At 49.3% G+C, this 12,997-nt stretch overlaps 1 long non-coding RNA gene across 1 annotated transcript; it reads right to left on the reverse strand.

Moving 5' to 3' along the window:
• Window positions 1–1,368: 1,368 nt before the first annotated feature.
• LOC311430532 lies at window positions 1,369–10,181 on the reverse strand. Its single transcript, XR_014688859.1, has 3 exons — window positions 10,046–10,181; window positions 4,918–5,134; window positions 1,369–1,491 (listed from the first exon to the last, which is right to left on the reverse strand). It is a non-coding gene; the product is annotated as an uncharacterized lncRNA (long non-coding RNA).
• Window positions 10,182–12,997: the final 2,816 nt, after the last annotated feature.

The following is a 12,997-nucleotide window of genomic DNA, read 5'->3' on the forward strand; positions in this document are numbered from 1 at the left end:
TTTAGGAAAACCAGATTGTGCCTGTGGAACCAGAATCCGTGCTGAGATATGCAAAGTGCTGATACCCACAACCAAGCAGCAGACCTGACATCTTTCCCTTACACATTCGATAACCGACGTGCTGAACTGCAACATTTTCTTGAGCAAGCTGTTGATTTGCCTCCCCTCCCACTGGTAAACTGCAGGATAAAGCCCATACAGTGCTTTGTGAGAAACTCCCTGAACCCGGACCTGCAGGGCCGAGCCTTTTCACAAGGCAGCATCCTCCTGTCACACCTGCCCACCGCTGGGGAGGAAAGTTCACTTCTCAGAGACAGGGGGAGCTGCCTTATCACTTGGCAGGGCTCAACACAAACCTTATTCTCAGTCCACACAGGTTTTCAGTCTCTCAGGCTTTGTTTTGAATTCTGTATTCAGAACAAGTCCAAAACTTCAGAGCGACCACAAACTACAGGGGCAGATTGATCCAGTCCTGCATCAGAGCTGCACTCAGTCGGTTGTTTCTTGCCAGGAAAGACACTGACACTGCTCAGCCAGCACGTCGGGACCACGGTGGAAATGCTAATCTGCAGGCAGGGGCAAGGCTGAACTGTATTTTATTCTGCCATTTTTTCAGATGTCATTAAATGTGATAAAAATCCCCCGAACTGTAGAACAAACCTGTCAAAGCCACGGCTTGCCCACAAAGGAGTCAGTGGGAATTATACATGTTCAGCACTTCTGGAAAAGAGACAGACAGACCGTGCAAGTCCCAAAGCAGGCAGCCGGTCAGCCTACATCAAAACGGCAAGCGATTTTCTTTGCACGCAGGGACTACTTCATGGCAAGTGATTCCTCAGAAAGGCATCCCTTTGTAGGGCAGGGAGGATATGGGGCCTGCCAGCACCACTTGGAGCGAGGCCCAGGCTGCACACCCGAACAAAGCCTCAGCACAGGCCCTGGGCAAATCCGGCTTTGTAGCAAAACCTAATGCCAGCAGAGTTTTGCTCCGTCTCAAGTGCTGTTGATTTCACTCTCTGAGCCCTTAACCAATTGGAAGAAATTGGGAAAGGGATCAATTTAACGCTCAGGGAGAACACTACGCAACGCTGACTAAAGAAAAGCACTTTTAAATTATTGAAACATGTCCTCTTATATGGTGCTTTCACCTAAAAGGAGCTGCTCCAGTTTGAGCAAACATACTGTGTAAAGAGAATTTAGGGGTTGGGTGTTGTTAGGCTGAGGGGGTAACGAAGATCCTGAGGCACATTGTTTCTTGCTAATTTACTTACCAGAACTGCCAGGTTCCCCATGAGCAGTCACTTTGGATACTCTGGAAGGTTTCAGAAGAAAAAGCCTCTTTCTTGCTGACTTACCAGCTGGGCCTGATGGCTTGGCAGGTGCCATGCCTGCTGTAGGGTTTTGGATGGACACAAGCTCCATGCTGTCCTGTCCCTGTGTTGTCACAGAGCTCTCCCAGGCTTCTCACTGGAACACAAGCAGCTTCCCCTGCTGAGACAGCATTTTGCAGCTTTAGCTGGCTACGAGGGACTTTCCTGTGCTTGCTCTTGCTTCAACCTGCTCCCAGGAATGGAAACATGAACCTGTAGCACACAGCTGCATACCCCTGCACTGCCAAAACCCACCTTGGTTGCTGCTCTGCTTTGGTCTGGCTGAGGACATCAAGCGCAAAACCCTGACTGAGGGTGCAGAGCTCCTTGTGCCATCAGTGAGCTGGGCTCAATTCTCATCAGATCTCTTGGCCTTAAGCCTCCCCAGGCAGCTCTGGCTGTTTGGGAGGCCCTCAAAGGACACTGATCCTAGGAAGGGTTGGAGAGACTTTGGGCTGCTTCCTTGGAAGACAATGTTGCCAAAAGCTGGGGCCACAGCTGTGGATGGAGCATCCTTGCAGAGGCAGCACCGAGGGGCTGCAAGGAAGACAGCAGCTCATTGCCACCCATGCAAGGGGCACACATGCCTGGGCTCCTTTGCTGCAGCCTGCCCCAAGCAAGGTTGAGGCAGTCCCTTCCCAAGCATGGCCATGCAGTTCAGCATCCACACCTTATCCTACCATGCCTGAAAAGACATCCAACAGATTTCGTGCTTTGGGTTGAGTTTGTCCAGCCAGCTCAGCAACAGGTACAAGAGAGCCTGATGCACAGTGTGGGAGCCCAGTGGGGTGCTGACCAGCCAGGAGAGGCATCCAGATGCATCTAAAGCATCTCCAGAGAATACAGTGGGAGGGTAGGGAATGTCTACACCAGCCCACAGGGAAAAAAGCTTGTGGGACTGAATCCAGAACTCAGGGAGGGTGGCCTGAACCCACCTCTGCCTCAAGCATCTTGGAAGTCAGCAAAGAGGAAGGATGGGGCTTTGCTAATTGCTGAGGTGGCTGGCAGCAGAGAAAAATTCTGGCAGGGAAGAATTTATCCTCTAAGCTTGTTATCCTGTCAAAAAAAGGAAATGAGGTTAGTTGAGGCTCATTTGTTTGTGACGAACTCCTGTCTCTTACTATTTATCACTGGGTGTGATTACCAGCTGATTTACGCTCAGCAAGTTGTGTAGCTGTGGTGAGGCTGCAGAGAGGAGAGCATAGACCCCAGAGCAGTAGCCAGAGGCCCATCTGCACCCCAGGAGCCCCCCAAAGCAAGGTCTCACCTAGCCCCACTGTGGGCCAGGGAAGTTTGTTGTGTTGCTGATCTTCTCCAAGCTGAGATAGTTGGTTGGGTGCATCAGGCTGTAGCCTGAGGTTTGGTCTGGGGATGAGCAAATGCCTCCTGATAGCACTGAGTGCTCTTCAGAGCCCAGGTTCATGCCTTGCATGCATCAGCAGGAGCAGGGGGGATTAGACAGCTGGTTACACATTCAACTGCCTTTGGAGATGGAGGATGTTGAGGACAATCTGCCATGTGTCCAGTCCTCCCTGAGGGCTGCCCAGGCTTGAGTATCAAGTACACTGGTTGAAGACAGTCCACATCCTAACACCACGTGGAGGAGAGCTGCAGGAAGGAAAGCATCAGTCCAAATGCCAGGAAGCTCCTTCTGTGCTAAGGGATATGGCAGCACACGCTGAGGTAGCAACAGGCCCAGCAAACTGGGAATGAAGTTCCTGAGAGTTTCATAGTGGGTCTCAGATGATGGCAAATCAGAAGACAGGAATATATTTAACAACTGGCTCTGTTAGTTTTGTTGGCCCTCTCTGATGAGATGACACATCTACTTGGCAGTTGTCACACCTACCACTTGACTCTAAGGCTGACTCTAAGTCAGCTTCAGGGAGGACTGTTGTAAGGCATTTGACACCAGACTGTACAACATCCTGATTAAAAAATTAGCACTATATAATATCAATAAACCACACATTAACCAGATTAAGCACTGGCTGACAGTTCTTAACCAGTAACTGCCAGTGGTGAATCATCTTCAAACGTCAGTATTGCTAGCAGGGTTCTTCAGGGAGCTGCTTGAGACCTGACACTTTTCAGCATTTTCATCACAAGAAAAGCAAATGCAAATCTCAGGGCTGGTGCAGTGCATAAACGACAAAAAGATTCCAAGTGATGAATAATGAGGAGCACAGGGCGACCACACAAAGCACGCTACTGCTCAGCGAGCAAAGCCTGCTTAAACAAGCGCCATTTTACTGCAAAAAGTTGTTCTTGGAATAAGGAATGCCAGACAGACCTCCGAGGGTTCTGTATCTGGAAAGCAGAGCCTCCGTCACAACCTCCAAAATCCTTCTCAGACTGGTTGTTCAATAGGAACGAACAGCATCAAGCTGTGGCAAGGGAGCGATAATGCAATTCTGGGACATACGCTCTGGGAATAATGAGTAAGCGAGTCATACACACCTTTGATGCTAGCAAGCAAGACAAATCCATCCCAGCTCACTGCCTCTACAGCTGTGACAACACTGAAAAGACGGCTGGAAGAGGATGTAGAAAGTGATCTCAGTGCTAAACGGGAAGAAAGCCCCACACCTCTCCAGCAGACTGCAAAGCACTCAGGTGTTTTTGTTGTTGTTAATCAAAAAAATTTGAGAGATGACTTCTCAAAGGAAGGAAATACCAGGCTGAGTTCTCAGTGAGGAGGAAGATGGGGTGCAAGAAAGCAGGGGGAGATAGGAACAAGGGCTTGGAAGTGGACCTTCCCAGCTGGGATTGAAGGGCTGCCATGCTCAAGTGCATGGAGGGGCTGGGCAGGCAGGATCCACATCAACGTTCAGAGAGATGAACAAAACAAGGCAGAAACAAGGGGCTGGCAGCAGGGCTTCATCAGGGACCTAACAAGCAGGGGAAAAGGAGCTACAGCACTAGATGACAGGAGGACAGCATGCAATAGGTACACATGCATGCAGGCAGCATCTAAGCATGAAGGCCTTGAACACCTTGTGTTAAGGGAAGGCCTGCATGGAAGACAAAGGTGAATAAAATTCAGACACAAGCTGGGCTTTAAAGCAGTTACGTCATGTTCTGCAGCAGTGATACTGTTTTGGTGAACTACTTCTCTAGAGAAAGGCGGGACAGTAGATCTCATCCATCTGGACTTCCCAGAAGACATATGCTAGTGGAAAATTAACAGTTAAGCCTGCAGAGCTGCGGATTAGCGCACACAGGTGAAGAAGACGGGCAGCCTGAGTAGAAAGGAGCTGGTAGGCAGCCTTAGCACAGACATACGGGGACAATACTGTCATTTTTTGGTGGCAGAGGGGAGAGCATTGTCTGTATAGCAGAGTACTGAAACACACAGGAATGGATAGGTCACTCCGAGGAGCCAGGCAACCAGAAACAAATAAGAGACAACAGCCCAGAAGCTAAGGTCCGGCAGCCAGGAACAAATAACTAGAATTCTTCTCACCGACCAGAGCAACAGCAGCTGACGCTGAAGAGGGAAGGAAGACTTTGTTCATTAGCATGCTTTTCTTTTTGGGTTTCCTACCTGATTTAGTACCTGAGCTGGATGGGCCTCGCTGATGAACACATGCACAGCATCATTTTAACCTTGCCGTTCAGGAAGCAAGGATGTTTCCCTCATCTTCTGTGCCAGCAGGCTCCTTGAAGAAAGGGTCAATAATCTCTTCATGGGCTCTCTTGAGCTCGTGTTTACAGTGTCTGGGTTCACATCAGATATTAATGATCTGATTTTCACAGCAGACCTATAAAAGAGAGCAGGGAGAGAGAGGGGAGACTGAGACAGATCTGCTGCTATTCGTTATACAAAATGCCTAGGTAATGAGTTTCGTTATCTAGCACTTGATATGCTCAGACAGCTCCACGCTCCTCCAAAGGAGAGCCCAGCATCTCACAGCTCCCAAAACACGAGAGGCATGCAGTGTGTACAGCAGGGGCGGCTGGCTGGGCAGTGCCTCACGACTCTGTGTTAGAGGTAGGTGCAGGGCTGGCAGCAGAGCTCCCCACTGGGTCTGGAGACGCTTGTGTTTCTCAAGCATAGCGAGACTTTTTATTAACATATTTTTCCTCACTCTGAGGAACAACTGAACCATTTGAGCTGAAGCTTCCGTTTAAAGGAACGAGAGAAAAAGCTAGCCTGGGGCAGACATTTGGCATGGCAATACTCAGCTGCAATGCTCTGAGCCTGGCAGCGTTACAAGCAACAGAGAGGAAGGCCCCAGCCAGCAGTGTCTGGCTTCACCTTAGCAGGGGGCACCGCCAGACCTGTCCAGATGAGTGGCTTGATGCCACCAGTGCTAGATGGCCACCAGGACCCAGAGGTCCACGTGCCCCTTCATGCCCTGTGGCTGAGGCCAGAGCTCTCAGCCCCTTGGCATTGCCTTCTGCCTCCTTTCCAGCAGCTCAGCTGGATCCAGAGTGGTGAGGGGCAGAGGTCCAGCACGGATCAGCAGGTAAGGGCCACTTGCTAGATCATCACCGTTCCCTGCAGGGGTTTCACATCCGAGAGCTGGCTCTCCTCAATGGTCCTGTCTGACCACAAGCAGCCTCATGCCAGGAAGCTCTGTGCTCCAGACACAGGCACGAGGATCTGAATTTTCAGCTCATTTAGCATCATTCTGGCCAGGCTTTACCTTTTCAGCTCAGGTTTTACAGCAGCTCAGGGCAGCAGGTGAGAGCACACCATCCCAGCATACCAGGGGCAGAGATGTGCACAGCTGCAGCAGGCTGGGGTGCTGCGCTCACATCCTGCACCTCCTGGGCATGGCACAGGAGGAAGAGCGGAGGGGGAGAGCCAGGAGGTTATCGTGCATGTCTTTGGGCAACCATTTGCTCAGCTGTCTGTGCTGCTGGCAGGGAGGAGTGGCAGACCCCTTTCCAATTGGTTTCCAAGACAGGATGCTGCGTTTTTTATTTGTAATTGTGCCCATGTGGCTGTGATCCATGGCCGTGCCCTGTCGCCCTTTGAGGAGGAGCACAGTCAGCTTTTTGGGGGGAGGTCTGCTTTATCCAGCAGAGGTGGGAAAGCCAAGATGGTTGTGGTACTGCCAAACATTCCTCCACAAGCAGCTCTGGAAAAGCCTCAGGAATGTGTTGTTTAAAAGAAAACACAGGCTCTGAGATAGCTTTGAAGGGCACAGCATGAGAACAAGTACTCAGCTAAGAGTACATGCCCAGGCACCTAGCAGGATTGCCACTGCCCAAGCTGAAGTCTCTGACCCTCCTAACAGGGGTCTCTATCCAAAATTGCCAACACCTGAGTGATCACACAGCAAGGGCAGCCTTGTCCACATCTGTGTCAGACTCGGTCCAGGTTTTTCTTTACACATACACTGTCTCCAGCATCCCTGCTCCTACTCAGGGTAACACTCCAAAATGGACATTTTGCTGGTTCCTGATCAAACTTCCAAAAACCCAAATACCAAATGAATTGCAACATTCCCCCACCCCATTTTTTTTCTTTTTTTTTTCTTTTTTTTTTTTTTTCCTAAGAAACAAAAATTATTTGTCAGCTAAAGTTGCACTTTTCTGTGCATACACTCCCTCCATCCCAGCAGAGATCTGCTGAGATATACCCAGGACTTGAGCTGCTAGGTGCTTTGTAGACGCATTTCCCTGCAGGAAAGGAAAACTCAAACTACAGAGCTTCTCAGCCTTATAGGTGGTGTTTGCCACAAGTCACCAGGCTTTAAAAAGCTTAAGGCAAAACCTCACAAATCCTAAAAGAGCAATGCTGTCCAGACTATGTGAGTGGAAGAGGGAGGCTGTAGCCTTTAGGGAGAAGGAGGGAGAGCTTTCCAGCTCCTGCTGTCAGGCACAGGCAAGCAGAGCAAACCCAAAAGCAGTGGGTAGGTTGCTGCTCAGGGCCTCAGCCCTGCTGCATGTTCATAGCCCCTGCCCTCTTCCTTTGCTCCAGCCGTACACAAGCAAGGCATGCCCGCAAAGCAAGCTGCCCTGCTCCTCCCTGCCGAACCTTCACCCTCCAAGGGTCATGGGAGGGGAGAAGAGCCAAGCAAAGGCAGGCACTGCTGTTGGATAGTGTGGTATAAAAGGTCTGCGCCTGCCTCCGAGCTGGGGCTTGCTCTAGAAGAAGCAGTGCTGCTCAGGACTGAAACATTTAAAAGAAAATAACCATAGCAAAGACGAACAGTAAACTAGCCTGGAGAAATGTTGACACTCCCAAGCGCTCACGCAGACAAAGAAACACCACCTGCCAACTGCTAGCACAGACCTCGCAGGTGAGGGATGCGCCAGCTGCACGGGCGGCTGCAAGACAACAGCCCAGGCTTTACCAACCTGCAGGTGTCCCAGCCACGGGCCTCGAGACACCAAGGTGTTGTTTCTCTGCCATGTGCTGGGCCACGGAGGTGCCGTGCAAGTCAGGGACCAGCAGGTTGCCACTGCTCTCGTCGACACGCGGATCTGCACTTCAGTGCTAGGACCCTCCACGCTCCTCCCCAACAAAGCCAGCACAGCTCTTGGCAGGCCCTTGTTATTTCAGCTAAGGCTCATCAACCATCCTTCTGTCACTAAATGCCTTATTATGTGCAATTAATGGACTGACTGAGAGCAGCTACAAAGTCGCTCTCCCTGTGAACTGACGGAGGCAGCTGGGCTACTTCTGGTGACTTTCTAATGCTGCCAGCTTCATTACTAAAAGCAGCTGCATAAGGAGAGAGGGAGGGAGGGAGGGCAGGGAGCACGAAGCAGATGAGCTCACTCAAATCTATTAGCCCTGCCTTCCACATGCCTTCAGGCAGCTCCTGCCATCCCCAGGGATGGACACGTCCCTGTGTGGGATACTCAGGCACTGGTCACTGTCAAAAATTGCTTGCAGGCTGTTGCTGGCTTCAGCCCTGCCCCATGCAGGTGGGTCTTTACCACCGTATTTAGCTTATTTTATTATTTTTTTAAATTTTTATTATTAATAATACAACAAGAGGAAAGAGATGAGAGCAAACTGACAGTGCAGGCTGAAGCAGCTAATTTGACTGTAGCCAAACTGCACTCAGAAGTGCAAAGCAATAGAATAATTTCCTCCCTCTGATCTCTCAAAGATCATCCTCTCAGGTGTCACGATCACATTCGAAAACAGTCTGACGGCGCTTGAAGACGGTGTCCCTTGATAATTAACCTATATGGGCACACCTTCCATGCCTTCTTGCAGCAAAACAGGCGTGTGCTTTGAGCCATTGCTCGGCTCCTGACGTACACCACTGAACACAAAACCCAGGTGACAGAGGATTCCTAAACCAGCAAAAGGACACTGGTCTCATAGGAGCGTGGCTCTGAATTAATCTGCCTTTAAGTGATGCCTTGTTACCAAAAATAAGAGAGTTACAGCTGGCATTAATGCCATCAATTCTTCCCCTGTGCAAGGCAATTCCTGAGGACTGAATGATAGCAAATTTGCTGTACCTTATAAAAAAAGTGTTTAATGTATTTTAAGTCTCTCTGCCTTGCTTCCTCTGTGCAGAAAGCTAGCTGCCATTCTACCCCAGGACCTTTTTTTTTTTTTTTTTTTGTCTTTTTGAGAACAGAAGGCCCTCAAAAAAAGAAAAACAACAAAAACAAGCAAGAAAATCCAGACCTATAGATCTCAGGGCAAAAATCATCTCCAAGTGAAACAGACCTAAGCCGTTTGAAGTAAAGGCCAAGACAATTGTTTAGATTAACCTTGATGACCCAAGCCAGAACTCATGGGCAAAACCTTGCAGGGCTTCCAGCTCCTGAGCAAAACTTCGCCTGAGCAGCTGTTACATTCTGGAACGCAAAATGAAATCCTGAAGATTTGCCTTAAAGCAATTTGTGTCCACTCTAACAACAAGATGCTCTGCTTTGAATGTTAACCAAGGGCTGGCTAGCCTGTCTTGGTTGCAGACCTGAGAGACACGAGTGGTTCCTCCTCAGTTCTTTCTGCTTTCTGTCTATATGTGCTGTGGGGAGGGATATCACAGCATCCCCTCCCTGAAGAGAAGCATCCTCTCCAGCAACACTGCCAGGTGTGCTAAACCAGAGCCTCAGACTCCTCCAGACAGTCACACAGGCATTGTCTGTACCCTTGACTGACTGTTTCCCTTACCCTAAATTCCTCACTTCCCTTCCCTGTTTAGTCTGTCAAGCTTTTAGATTGTTCTACACAGCCCAAACTCATCTTTTCTGGATAAAACCAGCTTTGAAGACTGGTGAGTAGCAATCTTCAGAGCTCAGGTACTGCCTTCAACCTCCTCTCAGACCTTCCCTGCAAACCAGATTAGCTTAACCCCTTCTTTCATGCTGGTTTTGTGAAGCAAAACCACCCTGCCCTTGCCAAAAATTTGCTGACAGGTGGTGCTCAGGGATGGCACAGTGGCTCCCTGTCTGCTGCAGGACGCATGGGGAATGAAGGTGGGATGGGATTTATATCCAGATATCGCTGAGTTCTTTGGGGTTATGAACAATGTAAGGATACATGCATTACCAAGCACAGAAACTAATGTGAAAGACAACAACCATGAAAGATTTGTTTGTATGTGCAGAGTCAGATTAAGACAAGAAGGGAAATCCCCCTCTAAAAACTCTTATTGGGACCCTCACTGAAGTCTGGCAGGAGCTAGGATGACAAACATGGGTTTTTAGAATAAAAGTCTCAAAAAAAGTCAGTCATGACAACTTGCCTTAGAGGGAAAGATACCGTGAGCATTACACAGTGGCAGAGCCATGCGTGCACACATCCACCCCAGCACTGGGTGATGAGGAGAGGCACCAGTCCTGCAGGATGGAGCTGATGGGAAGCTGCAGCCGTCTTGGCCCTCTGCACACCCAGAAAATCCTCTCCAGTCTGTAGAGATGGGGAAGGAAAGCATCAGTGAACATCAGCCAACTACCTAAGTAAAACAAGTGAGGCAAGTAGCCTGCCAGGAGGTTTCAATGGTAATGTGTCCACCAAGGTTATTTCAATGCAGCTCTGGGCACAAACTGCTTGCCACGAGGATGTGTTGTAATCCCAGCCCTCTTCTGCCTCCTCCTTCCCCCCCCTCCACTTACAGCTCACCTTGCAAAGCGGACTTTTCACAGCCCCACATAAAAGAGTAGCAAAGTGGCTTTCTTCACAAGTAACCCAAAGGAAAACATGAGACGCTGTTTTCCACTTCAGCCAAGTTGTCTTTTTAATACTATGCAAGCTGGGAGCATCTTCAAGGCTTTGTTGTTTCTTAAGCAGAGGGGGGGGAGCATTAAAGGTTGGATGTGAACACTAAAAACATTTCTTTGAACTGGTGAGATTTACTGGAGCGCACATGGCTCCCAATACAGATGCACATTTGAAAAAAAAAAAAAAAAAAAGGAAAAAAAAAACACCTATCCCCCCTTGTTTTCTGTCACTATTTGATTCCCCTGCACTGCAGTTTCACTGCAGGGAAATTATTGGGGGAAAGGGAGTTAGGCAGCATTTCCCTGACAGCAGCTTGTCAGCCTGTTCTTTTAGTGTCAGGAGAAAGAGCTGCAGCTCACATCTTTAAAGCATCATCCTGCCACACCAGAAGGGGAACACACGCACATCTGGCTTCCTCAGGACCACGTGCATGTCCCCCTTCTTCCTCATCAGAATCACCACCACCACATGTGGCAGCACAGGGCACGAGCCCATGGCCTGCATCCTATGAACTGCACCCTTCGCCCTCTGAGCATCACTGAAAGTTCACCACCAGTCACGTCCAGGGGCTAGAGAAACAGGCAGGGCTTTTTAGTACCACCACATCTTAAAATGCAGCATTGCCTTTTATCTTCTATGCTGGCTGGGCTCTAACTGGCACAGAGAAAATCTGAGTGAGGTTCTCCAACACCTGCCTGCCAACACATGGTGTAACATATAAAAGGAGCATAAAGAAGTATTTCTGATGAGAACAACAGCACAGGATCCCCTTGCTGTGGAAGGAAACGTGGGCCCTGATGTTCCTCTGGAACAACGCAGCACACCCCTTTTTTATGGTGGGCCTCAGAGAGGTCTCCACCTATCCCACCTGGAGAGAACCACATCGACTCAAGCCTCTGATGACCTTAGCCAATGGCTCCTGAGAGACTGAGTATTTCAAACCCAGAGCTGACACTGTACAAAACCCCCATGGACTCCACCTCACGTTATCTGGATGGGGCTGTGGTTACACCAGCAGCCACCGATATTATCGGAGCACTACAAGTCTCTCTGCTGCTTTGCCACTGCCTAGCCAGTACTTCCAGCTCGAAGAGCAAAACCTCCCAGATGGTCTTATTTCAGCAGGAAATATCTCCTGGACCATAAATAGCCTTATTCCTCAAGATAATATCCCTCAGACTGGGGTGGGCATTTCTGGAAGTCCCGGTTTGGCACCAGTTGGCAGCTGTGTGCAGGTCGTCTCCTGCTGGGTTTCCCTGGCAACCAAAAAGCTCAAGGTCTGGGTGACAGTCGCAAAGCGTAATAGTTTCTGAAAGCAAAAATATGCATGTTTTGTCAGCTGGCATTGTGCTTCCCTCGAGATAGGCCCGGGGATCAGAAAGAAACTCCAGCGAGAGCTGATTAGCCTCTGTGTAAATAGGGCGGGCGAGTAATGCGCTGTCATCCCTCAGCACTGGAGGGACAGCACCACGTCTCTGTACTGCTCATGCACTTCGACATCACCACTCACCCCGGACCTTAAGATATCATTTAGGAAGTGTAATTAATGGAAACAAAATGCACTGGGGACACACTCAGGAACTACCATGCAAGGACTAGGCTAGAAAACGTGCAAGGTGCTGTGGGAGACACAGGAGGGGAGGAAAACTTGCCTGCAGCAACAGAGCTCATGAGCAGCAGTTCCTTGAGCAGGGCAGGAGATCTCTACATGTCCACCCATCCTACAGCCAGTCCAGCCACGTAACACCACTCTTTCATCAGAAGAGCTATATCCCCAGCCCCCCAAAATCCTCCTGTGGGACCAACTTTATCCTTTCACCAAAAAAACACCTCAGCACAGGCACCAAGGCATGTATATATACCCTCCTCATTGTCCTCCTCTGCCTTATCTAGTGACCAGCTACAGCTGTCCTAGGAGGAGCTCAAGCCCAATCAAGTCCTAATCCCATCCTTTTCCAATTCCTGGTGCTAGGGATGTACTAAGAAGTAGGCAAGAAATAGCTTTTTTGTTTGTTTATTTTTCTTCCTACTCCCTAGCCTGTCCACATGGAAAATCTGTAAGGAGGTAGCTGCAAGTAGTTTCTAGCTGCATTGTATCAGCGCTCTGAGCAACCTTGAACTGGGCTCTCAGCATCAAGGCCAGCTCAGCTTTTTTTTTCTTTTTTTCTTTTTTTTTTTTTTCCCCCCCACAGGATAATTTCTCTCTGTTTTTATGCCCCATTTTCCATTGGAGCTGCTGTTCTCTGGAAATTATTTTGCAATATGAAGTTTTCCATCTATTTCTGAACAGCAGCAGGTGTGTGAAGAATCACCCTCCAGGTGATGCTGCCCACAGATTAATAACAGGGTTATGCTTTTCTTCTCAGACGAGGTACTGAGGTGTGAGTTGTAGCTTTCAAGACAAGTAGGGTTTGTGAAAACAAACTCCTGGTGGTGGTTGCATCAAGGGCAGGACATACAAAGCTCTCCTCCTGCG

Source organism: Aythya ferina (assembly GCF_964211825.1).
Source record: "Aythya ferina genome assembly, chromosome: 1".
NCBI lineage: Eukaryota > Metazoa > Chordata > Aves > Anseriformes > Anatidae > Aythya > Aythya ferina.